Consider the following 10,513-nt stretch of genomic DNA (forward strand, 5'->3'; position numbering starts at 1 on the left):
TACTTTGCCGACTAAGGTCCGTCTAGTCAAGGCTATGGGTTTTCCAGCGGTCACGTATGGATGTGAGAGTTGGACTATAAAGAAAGCTGAGCGCCAAAGAATTGATGCTTTTGAACTGTGGTGTTGGAGAAGACTCTTGAGAGTCCCTTGGACTGCAAGGAGATCCAACCAGTCCATTCTGAGGGAGATCAGCCCTGGATGTTCTTTGGAAGGAATGATGCTAAAGCTGAAACTTCAGTACTTTGGCCACCTCAAGCGAAGAGTTAACTCATTGGAAAAAACTGATGCTGGGAGGGATTGGGGGCAGGAGGAAAAGGAGATGACAGAGGATGAGATGGCTGGATGGCATCACCAACTTGATGGATGTGAGTTTGAGTGAACTCTGGGAGATGGTGATGGACAGGGAGGCCTGGTGCTGTGATTCATGAGGTTGCAAAGAGTCGGACACGACTGAGCGACTGAACTGAACTGAACTGAACTGAACTGAAGGTTAACTAAAGTCTGGTGATACTGATGGCTCGTCAAGGAGAAAATGTATCAATTTATAAAGAGCAAGGTCCCGTCTAAAAACAAAATATAGCATTTTGTAAGCTTTTCAAAGTGTGTGATGGATACCACTAGTTTTGGAGAGTATGAGAAAAAATGAGTTCAGATAGAACTTGAACATGACATAAAATCACATTGACTCACAAAGTGAGAATATAATTTTTTTCCCATTTCAATTCTCTTTCATTCTTTTTGATTACATCAAAGGACAAGTCTCATTCAGTAGCCTTATATCTTCACCACTTCCCTTACATTTGCTAATCTCCAACTCTCCCACTCTCTAGCTAGAATTTAATGCATTGTTTCTATTTTATTTATCTCATCACCTTTTATTTACGGCAAATAATACTATCTTTCCATTTAATTACTGGTATGAGATTTCTTTAACTTTTAAATAAAAATATAAACAAAAGGGCAAATTTTGTAAAAATATGTGTCAAGGTAATTACAGTCCGAGTGGCACTGGGAAATAATGAAAGCAGAAACAAAAACCCAAAGCAAAAATAAAACCAAAAATAAAATGATGGCTACAAGAAGGTTTGAAATTTGGGGATCAATGCTTCATTTCAGAGGTGCTACCTTATCGAAGCCTTTAAGAAGCCAGTTAAGCCTGCAGAGGTGGAATGGGTTGTTCTCAATAAATGTTTCCTTGTTAAAATCTTTCCCTAGAAACATTGCTTTCCTTCTCACAGTTCTCTCTTCCTCTGACTGTTGTGATCTCCCTTCCCCCTCCTTTTTATTTCTTATCCCTCAACTCTTTTCTCTGCTCCCTCTCATATTTTCCTCTCTTATCTCCCTTCAAACTTTCGCTGTCCTTATCCTCCAATCACTGCCCACCTCTGATTGGGCGTGTACTGCCAGCTGACCAATCAGGGCACTTCATCAGGCATCTTGTGCTTTCAGCATCCTCTGATATCTCCAAAAAAGGACCTTCCCTGGTGGCTTCCCTCGTGGCTCAGATGGTAAAGAATCCGCCCGCAATATGGGAGATCTGGGGTCGATCCCTGGGTTGGGAAGATCCCCTAGAGAAGGAAATGCCACCCCACTCTGGTATTCTTGCCTGGACAATCCCCATGGACGGAGGAGCCTGGTGGACTACAGTCCACGGGTCACACAGAGTTGGATGGGACTGAGCGACTAAGCACTTACAAGCAAGAACTTTCCAGTTCTGGCCAACTGGAAGGGACTATGCTTCATAGAGAGAAGCATTGCTCATGATGCTCTCAAACATTCTGGGGAAGACAGGTGGGTTTTCCAGGTCACCACGCACACTGTTCTATCTATTTTAGGCACAAATGGGACATCAAAATGAATCTGGCTTGGATAATTGATGTCCTTAAAGAATTGGTATTATTTCATTAAATTCTGGGGATATTTAGGGAAAACTCTGTCAACATGAAGTTGAATATATCAAACTGAACAGCCAACTTGGAAACTATTTGGGGGAAAAGTGATTTTTGTTTCCTTCTCCTCTATCATTATGGATGCAGTTTGATTGGGAGGGAAGCTTCAAGGGACTTTTTCCCACTAGATAATATAAGAAAATATAAGACTTTTTCCCACGAGATAATATAAGAAAACTTTCCACCTTGGACTTGAAAATAACATCAAAATCTGCACTTAGCTTTCTTCACACCTCTCTTCCTTTCACACATTTCACCTTAGTTGTCTTCTTTCTATATTCAGCTTAGAGCACACATAATAAGGGAATTGCTTTAGTTTTGGCTGAATTTTACTGGTCAAGCAAGAGAAAGTTTCAAGCGGTTCTTTTAGAGGTAATTAAGCAATCTTTGCATCTTCAAAACAAAACCCACCAAGACAGCTGGAATCACAAAGCCTCACCACTGTCACCACAGACAGCTTGACGTGTTTACCAGCTAACCACAGGATCACCATGCAAGTCATATAGATACCCTTGGTCCTTCTGTTGGCCATTTGACTGAAATAGGAGGCTGAGCCAAGCAGTGTGGAGAATAGGTGAGAAGTCATGAGCTGTTTCTGTGACTTTAAACCCCAGCGGCAGCTAAAATTGAGCAAATAAAACACTATAGGTGGAAATAGGTTATTTGGGTTAATTCATTTAATTACCAGAACGAACTAACGAGGCAGATATTATCATTATTATTTTCATTTTACAGATGAAAAAGTTGAACTCAGAAGTTCAGGCACTTGCCTGGTGAGCCTACAGCTACTAAGTTGGGAACATGTGCGTTAGTTACTCAGTTGTGTCCGACTCTTTGTGACCCCATGGACTGTAGCCCACCAGGATCTTCTGTCCCTGGATTCATTCTCCAGGCAAGAATACGGGAGTGGGTTCAGTTCAGTTCAGTTCAGTCGCTCAGTCGTGTCCAGCTCTTTGCGACCTTATGAATCGCAGCATGCCAGGCCTCCCTGTCTATCACCAACTCCCAGAGTTCACCTAAACTCATGTCCATCGAGTTGGTGATGCCATCCAGCCATCTCATCCTCTGTTGTCCCCTTCTCCTCCTGCCTCCAATCCCTCCCAGCATCAGAGTCTTTTCCAATGACTCAACACTTCTCATGAGGTGGCCAAAGTATTGGAGTTTCAGCTTTAACATCATTCCTTCCAAACAACACCCAGGACTGATCTCCTTTAGAATGGACTGGTTGGATCTCCTTGAAGTCCAAGGGATTCTCAAGAGTCTTCTCCAACACCACAGTTCAAAAACATCAATTCATCGGTGCTCAGCTTTCTTCACAGTCCAACTCTCACATCCATACATGACCGCTGGAAAAACCATAGCCTTGACTAGACAGACCTTAGTCAGCAAAGTAATGTCTCTGCTTTTGAATATGCTATCTAGGTTGGTCATAACTTTCCTTCCAAGGAGTAAGTGTCTTTTAATTTCATGGCTGCAATCACCATCTGCAGTGATTTTGGAGCCCAGAAAAATAAAGTCTGACACTGTTTCCACTGTTTCCCCATCTATTTCCCATGAAGTGATGGGAACGGATGCCATGATCTTCATTTTCTGAATGTTGAGCTTTAAGCCAACTTTTTCACTCTCCACTTCCACTTTCATCAAGAGGCTTTTTAGTTCCTCTTCACTTTCTGCCATAAGGGTGGTGTTATCTGCATATTTGAGGTTATTGATATTTCTCCCAGCAATCTTGATTCCAGCTTGTGCTTCTTCCAGCCCAGCATTTCTCATGATGCACTCTGCATATAAGTTAAATAAGCAGGGTGACAATATACAGCCTTTACGTACTCATTTTCCTATTTGGAACCAGTCTGTTGTTCCATGTCCAGTTCTTTTTTTTTTTTTGATTTTAATTTTAGTTTTTTATTTTTTAAATTTTAAAATCTTTAATTCTTACATGCATTCCCAAACATGAACCCCCCTCCCACCTCCCTCCCCATAACAACTTTCTGGGTCATCCCCATGCACCAGCCCCAAGCATGCTGCATCCTGCGTCAGACATAGACTGGCGATTCAATTCACATGATAGTATACATGTTAGAATGTCATTCTCCCAAATCATCCCACCCTCTCCCTCTCCCTCTGAGTCCAAAAGTCCGTTATACACATCTGTGTCTCTTTCCCTGTCTTGCATACAGGGTCGTCATTGCCATCTTCCTAAATTCCATATATATGTGTTAGTATACTGTATTGGTGTTTTTCTTTCTGGCTTACTTCACTCTGTATAATCGGCTCCAGTTTCATCCATCTCATCAGAACTGATTCAAATGAATTCTTTTTAACGGCTGAGTAATACTCCATTGTGTATATGTACCACAGCTTTCTTATCCATTCATCTGCTGATGGACATCTAGGTTGTTTCCATGTCCTGGCTATTATAAACAGTGCTGCAATGAACATTGGGGTACATGTGTCTCTTTCAATTCTGGTTTCCTCGGTGTGTATGCCCAGCAGTGGGATTGCTGGGTCATAAGGTAGTTCTATTTGCAATTTTTTAAGGAATCTCCACACCGTTCTCCATAGTGGCTGTACTAGTTTGCATTCCCACCAACAGTGTAGGAGGGTTCCCTTTTCTCCACACCCTCTCCAGCATTTATTGCTTGCAGATTTTTGGATCGCAGCCATTCTGACTGGTGTGAAGTGGTACCTCATTGTGGTTTTGATTTGCATTTCTCTAATAATGAGTGATGTTGAGCATCTTTTCATGTGTTTGTTAGCCATCCGTATGTCTTCTTTGGAGAAATGTCTATTTAGTTCTTTGGCCCATTTTTTGATTGGGTCGTTTATTTTTCTGGAATTGAGCTGCAGAAGTTGCTTGTATATTTTTGAGATTAGTTGTTTGTCAGTTGCTTCATTTGCTATTATTTTCTCCCATTCAGAAGGCTGTCTCTTCACCTTGCTTATAGTTTCCTTTGTTGTGCAGAAGCTTTTAATTTTAATTAGATCCCATTTGTTTATTTTTGCTTTTATTTCCAGCATTCTGGGAGGTGGATCATAGAGGATCCTGCTGTGATTTATGTCTGAGAGTGTTTTGCCTATGTTCTCCTCTAGGAGTTTTATAGTTTCTGGTCTTACATTTAGATCTTTAATCCATTTTGAGTTTATTTTTGTGTGCGGTGTTAGAAAGTGATCTAGTTTCATTCTTTTACAAGTGGTTGACCAGTTTTCCCAGCACCACTTGTTAAACAGATTGTCTTTACTCCATTGTATATTCTTGCCTCCTTTGTCAAAGATAAGGTGTCCATATGTGTGTGGATTTATCTCTGGGCTTTCTATTTTGTTCCATTGATCTATATGTCTGTCTTTGTGCCAGTACCATACTGTCTTGATGACTGTGGCTTTGTAGTAGAGCCTGAAGTCAGGCAAGTTGATTCCTCCAGTTCCATTCTTCTTTCTCAAGATTGCTTTGGCTATTCGAGGTTTTTTGTATTTCCATACAAATCTTGAAATTATTTGTTCTAGTTCTGTGAAAAATGTGGCTGGTAGCTTGATAGGGATTGCATTGAATTTGTAAATTGCTTTGGGTAGTATACTCATTTTCACTATATTGATTCTTCCAATCCATGAACATGGTATATTTCTCCATCTATTAGTGTCCTCTTTGATTTCTTTCATCAGTGTTTTATAGTTTTCTATATACAGGTCTTTAGTTTCTTTAGGTAGATATATTCCTAAGTATTTTATTCTTTTTGTTGCAATGGTGAATGGAATTGTTTCCTTAATTTCTTTTTCTACTTTCTCATTATTCGTGTATAGGAATGCAAGGGATTTCTGTGTGTTGATTTTATATCCTGCAACTTTACTATATTCATTGATTAGCTCTAGTAAATTTCTGGTGGAGTCTTTAGGGTTTTCCATGTAGAGGATCATGTCATCTGCAAACAGTGAGAGTTTTACTTCTTCTTTTCCGATTTGGATTCCTTTTATTTCTTTTTCTGCTCTGATTGCTGTGGCCAAAACTTCCAGAACTATGTTGAATAGTAGCGGTGAAAGTGGACACCCTTGTCTTGTTCCTGACTTTAGGGGAAATGCTTTCAATTTTTCACCATTGAGGATAATGTTTGCTGTGGGTTTGTCATAGATAGCTTTTATTATGTTGAGGTATGTTCCTTCTATTCCTGCTTTCTGGAGAGTTTTTATCATAAATGGATGTTGAATTTTGTCAAAGGCCTTCTCTGCATCTATTGAGATAATCATATGGTTTTTATTTTTCAATTTGTTAATGTGGTGAATTACATTGATTGATTTGCGGATATTGAAGAATCCTTGCATCCCTGGGATAAAGCCCACTTGGTCATGGTGTATGATCTTTTTAATGTGTTGTTGGATTCTGATTGCTAGAATTTTGTTGAGGATTTTTGCATCTATGTTCATCAGAGATATTGGCCTGTAGTTTTCCTTTTTTGTGACATCTTTGTCAGGTTTTGGTATTAGGGTGATGGTGGCCTCATAGAATGAGTTTGGAAGTTTACCTTCCTCTGCAATTTTCTGGAAGAGTTTGAGGAGGATAGGTGTTAGCTCTTCTCTAAATTTTTGGTAGAATTCAGCTGTGAAGCCATCTGGACCTGGGCTTTTGTTTGCTGGAAGATTTCTGATTACAGTATCAATTTCCGTGCTTGTGATGGGTCTGTTAAGATTTTCTATTTCTTCCTGGTTCAGTTTTGGAAAATTGTACTTTTCTAAGAATTTGTCCATTTCTTCCACGTTGTCCATTTTATTGGCATACAACTGCTGATAGTAGTCTCTTATGATCCTTTGTATTTCTGTGTTGTCTGTTGTGATCTCTCCATTTTCATTTCTAATTTTATTGATTTGATTTTTCTCTCTTTGCTTCTTGATGAGTCTGGCTAATGGTTTGTCAATTTTATTTATCCTTTCAAAGAACCAGCTTTTGGCTTTGTTGATTTTTGCTATGGTCTCTTTTGTTTCTTTTGCATTTATTTCTGCCCTAATTTTTAAGATTTCTTTCCTTCTACTAACTCTGGGGTTCTCCAACTCTTCCTTTTCTAGTTGCTTTAGTTGTAGAGTTAGGTTATTTATTTGACTTTTTTCTTGTTTCTTGAGGTATGCCTGTATTGCTATGAACTTTCCTCTTAGCACTGCTTTTATCGTGTCCCACAGGTTTTGGGTTGTTGTGTTTTCATTTTCATTAGTTTCTATGCATATTTTGATTTCTTTTTTGATTTCTTCTGTGATTTGTTGGTTATTCAGAAGTGTGTTGTTCAACCTCCATATGTTGGAATTTTTAATAGTTTTCCTCCTGTAATTGAGATCTAATCTTAATGCATTATGGTCAGAAAAGATGCTTGGAATGATTTCGACTTTCTTGAATTTATCAAGTTTAGATTTATGGCCCAGGATGTGATCTATCCTGGAGAAGGTTCCATGAGCACTTGAAAAAAAGGTGAAATTCGTTGTTTTGGGGTGAAATGTCCTATAGATATCAATTAGGTCTAACTGATCTAATGTATCATTTAAAGTTTGCGTTTCTTTGTTAATTTTCTGTTTAGTTGATCTGTCCATAGGTGTGAGTGGGGTATTAAAGTCTCCCACTATTATTGTGTTATTGTTGATTTCCCCTTTCATACTTGTTAGCATTTGTCTTACATATTGTGGTGCTCCTATATTGGGTGCATATATATTTATAATTGTTATATCTTCTTCTTGGATTGTTCCTTTGATCATTATGTAGTGGCCTTCTTTGTCTCTTTTCACAGCCTTTGTTTTAAAGTCTATTTTATCGGATATGAGTATTGCCACTCCTGCTTTCTTTTGGTCTCTATTCGCGTGGTATATCTTTTTCCAGCCCTTCACTTTCAGTCTGTATGTGTCCCTTGTTTTGAGGTGGGTCTCTTGTAAGCAGCATATAGAGGGGTCTTGTTTTTGTATCCATTCGGCCAGTCTTTGTCTTTTGGTTGGGGCGTTCAACCCATTTACGTTTAAGGTAATTATTGATAAGTATGATCCCGTTGCCATTTACTTTATTGTTTTGGGTTCGGGTTTATACACCCTTTTCGTGTTTCCTGTCTAGAGGATATCCTTTAGAATTTGTTGGAGAGCTGGTTTGGTGGTGCTGAATTCTCTCAGCTTTTGCTTGTCTGTAAAGCTTTTGATTTCTCCTTCGTATTTGAATGAGATCCTTGCTGGGTACAGTAATCTGGGCTGTAGGTTATTGTCTTTCCACTTTAAGTATGTCTTGCCATTCCCTCCTGGCCTGAAGAGTTTCTATTGACAGATCAGCTGTTATCCTTATGGGAATCCCCTTGTGTGTTATTTGTTGTTTTTCCCTTGCTGCTTTTAATATTTGTTCTTTGTGTTTGATCTTTGTTAATTTGATTAATATGTGTCTTGGGGTGTTTCGCCTTGGGTTTATCCTATTTGGGACTCTCTGTGTTTCTTGGACTTGGGTGATTATTTCCTTCCCCATTTTAGGGAAGTTTTCAACTATTATCTCCTCAAGGATTTTCTCATGGTCTTTCTTTCTGTCTTCTTCTTCTGGGACTCCTATAATTCGAATGTTGGAGTGTTTCATATTGTCCTGGAGGTCTCTGAGATTGTCCTCGTTTCTTTTAATTCGTTTTTCTTGTTTCCTCTCTGATTCATTTATTTCTACCATTCTATCTTCTATTTCACTAATCCTATCTTCTGCCTCCGTTATTCTACTATTTGTTGCCTCCAGAGAGTTTCTGATCTCATTTATTGTGTTATTCATTATATTTTGACTCTTTTTTATTTCTTCTAGGTCCTTGTTAAACCTTTCTTGCATCTTCTCAATCCTTGTCTCTAGGCTATTTATCTGTGTTTCCATTTTGATTTCAAGATTTTGAATCATTTTCACTATCAATATTCGGAATTCCTTCTCCGGTAGATTCCCTACTTCTTCCTCTTTTGTTTGGTTTGGTGGGCAACTTTCCTGTTCCTTTACCTGCTGAGTATTCCTCTGTCTCTTCATCTTGGTTATATTGCTGCGTTTGGGGTGGCCTTTTTATATTCTGATAATTTGTGGAGTTCTCTTTATTATGGAGCTTCCTCACTTTGGGTGGGGTTCTATCAGTGGCTTGTCAAGGTTTCCTGGTTAGGGAGGCTTGTGTTGGAGTTTTGGTGGGTGGAGCTGGGTTTCTTCTCTCTGGAGTGCAGTGGAGTGACCCATAATGGGTTATGAGACATCAAAGGTTTTGGGATAATTTTGAGCTGCCTGTATATTGAGGCTCAGGGGAGTGTTCCTGTGTTGCTGGAGAATTTGGGTGGTATGTCTTGTTTTGGAACTTGTTGGCCCTTGGGTGGAGCTTGGTTTCAGTGTAGGTATGAAGGCATTTGATGAGCTCCTATTGCTTAATGTTCCCTGAATTCAAGAGTTCTCTAATGTTTTCAGGCTTTGGGTTTAAGCTTCCTGCTTCTGGTTTTCAGTTTTATTTTTACAGTAGCCTCTAGACTTCTCCATCTATACAGCACCGATGATAAAACATCTAGGTTAAAGATGAAAAGTTTCTCCACATTGAGGGACACTCAGAGAGGTTCACTGAGTTACAAGGAGAAGAGAAGATGGAGGGGGTAGTTAGAGGTAACTGGAATGAGATGCGGTGAGATCAAGAGAGGAGAGAGCAAGCTAGCCAGTAGTCACTTCCTTATGTGCGCTCTATAGTCTGGACCGCTCAGAGGTATTTACAGAGTTATACGGGGAAGAGGAGAGGGAGGAAGTAGACAGAGGTGACCAGGAGGATAAGAGAGAGGAATGAGTAGGAGAGAGACAAATCCTGCCAGTAACCAGTTCCTTAGGTGTTCTCTACCGTCTGGAACACACAGAGATTCACAGAGTTGGATAGAGAAGAGATGGGGGAGAAAAGAGACAGAGGCCACCTGGTGGAGAAAAAGGAGAGTCCAGAGGAGGAGAGAGTGGTCAAGCCAGTAATCTCGCTCTCAGGTAAACTTGGGTAGTGAAGTTTGGGTTTTTAAATGTACAAAATTGACAACAAAAACCTAAGAGCAAAGATTAAAAATCTGGAGTAGAGGTTGGATTTTCAAAGATACAATATTAAAGAAAAGCAGAAGGAAAAAGGAAGAAAGAAAAAAAAAGAATTATTAAAAAACAAACAAACAAAAAAAAACAAAACAAAACACCAACAGCCATCCAAAGAGTATATATGGTGTTTGCCTTAAAAAAAAAAAAAAAAGTCTTTTTTTTTTTTAAAAAATAGTAATGCTAGGTTATAGAAATAAAAATTAGAGGAGAAATAGAAGACTTAACAATTAAAAAAAAGCTCGGAAAAAAAAGGAAAAAAAAAAGCAAAAAGCAAAAAAAAAGAATGATTTTAAAAATATTAAAAAATTAAAAATATATCTGGCTCTTCTCTGATGTTATGGGCCGTGTGGGCTCACTTCCAAGGTGGTTCCCTCTGTTTAACTTCTTCTGTTTGCTGGTTTTTAGGCTCACTAGTTCAGTCGCGCTGTGGGGAGGGGGGATGCTGCAAACAAATAGCACTGTCGTGTGTACACAGTATCTCTGCCCCGCTTGACCTGTCCTTTCT

This window comes from Ovis canadensis, chromosome 2, assembly GCF_042477335.2.
Source record: "Ovis canadensis isolate MfBH-ARS-UI-01 breed Bighorn chromosome 2, ARS-UI_OviCan_v2, whole genome shotgun sequence".
Taxonomy (NCBI): domain Eukaryota; kingdom Metazoa; phylum Chordata; class Mammalia; order Artiodactyla; family Bovidae; genus Ovis; species Ovis canadensis.